This window comes from Pteropus alecto, unplaced genomic scaffold (genome assembly GCF_000325575.1).
Source record: "Pteropus alecto unplaced genomic scaffold, ASM32557v1 scaffold61, whole genome shotgun sequence".
NCBI classification, from domain to species: Eukaryota; Metazoa; Chordata; class Mammalia; order Chiroptera; family Pteropodidae; genus Pteropus; species Pteropus alecto.
In genome coordinates, this window is record NW_006434835.1 from 19,544,166 (window position 1) to 19,545,812 (window position 1,647).

The window sequence follows — 1,647 nt, forward strand, 5'->3', positions numbered from 1 at the left end:
GTAGAAAGAAAAAAAAGGAAGAAGGAAGGAAGGGAAGGAGGGAGAGAGAGAGGGAGGGAGTAAGAGAGGGAAGGAAGGAGGGACGAAAGAAAGAGAGAGAGGGAGAGAGAAAGAAAGAAGAAAGAAAGAAAGAAAGAAAGAAAGAAGAAAGAAAGAAAGAAAGAAAGAAAGAAAGAAAGAAAGAAAGAAAGAAAGAAAGAAAGAAAGAAAAAGAAACGTGTGTGTGTGTGTGTGTGTGTGTGTGTATGTGTGTGTGTTTTTGCCCGCTGAGTATTATGTTCGCCCACTGAGATTTCTGGGTTTGCCCGTACTGTATTCACTAATACATTAAGCTCCCCAAGGGCAGAGATGTTTATCTGTTTATCTTTTCTTCAGTGTAAAACATTGTGTGGACATAGTAGACATAATATTTATTCAAGAAGTATTTATTAACTAATGAATGAATGACAGTAATGACAGAACCTGTTTTCAGTTAAAGGCAAGGGATCTTGCAGATGTCTAGCTTGGTCCCCATGCAAAGTCCCACATGCAAATGGTATCATCAAGGACTCATCCAAGTCCTCATCCTTAACTGTCCCCAAACCCACACTCTGTTTTAAAAATGAACTTCAGAGCAACTTCTATACTAGGCAATATTCACATATCTATTCATTTATCAACTCTGTGAGACTCTGCATGTCTCAGGCACTGTGCTGGGTATTGATTAACTATAGGGTCAAAGAGGCTTAAAGCACACCCTCACAGCACCTTATAGATAACTCGTGAGCCCTAAGTCAACACAGCAGAGATGGAATCCAGAATATTACCTTTCCTCCTAACTATCACCGCTCCCCAGAGCAAAGATGCAGATTTCAGGTTTATATACTGATATCTTTAAAATAGTCATTACAGGAAAAGTTGAGCGCTTCTTTTAGAAGTCCCAGGGCTACCTCCATAGTTACATGACAACAGCCTCTCAGAACGCAATTCGGGATGCAGAAGTCTACAGGAAGATTACCTGCTGTTCTCATCCTCAATCTGTCCTTGAACCAGAACACTCTCCACAGGAACTTTGTGTGACTAATGATGTTATTTGCTTTATTTTCCTTTCAAAAAGGAAGGAATCCTTTCTCTCTTGAAAAAAAAAAAAAAAAAAAAAGTCCTTTAAACCACTGCTCACAATCCAAGGCATATAGCTCAAAAAGGAAGCATAGTCTCCAAAGCGATCAGGGCAGAGAGCAACCTGGCCACCTTCATTAGTTTTCTAGAGTCTGTTCGGTTTTCCCAACACTCGAGGAGGACAAAAGGAAAACAGAGTGACCTTTAGCATAGAGTCTCCCCTACTGTGTGAGACCCTCGCTGGTGGCCTTGTCCATGCCTGGTCGATGCTGTCCTCTGCTGATGGGACCTTACCGTCCATTCTTGGTTGCACTTTTTGAAGAGATCTACCTCCCTCTCTGAAGCCTTGAAGGCCAGTCGATCCTTGATATATGTGGATAAATATTTAAGATTTTAGCTACACATGAGTAATCTCGAAGTGTCCTGGCATATTTGTCATTTTTCTGAAGCACGAATTTCAATCTCATGAGCTACAATGCTGCATTCACACAAAAGCACGCTAAGCAATTCTCATCGAGTGACTTAAGGGGATTACTGAAACTGTTAGCT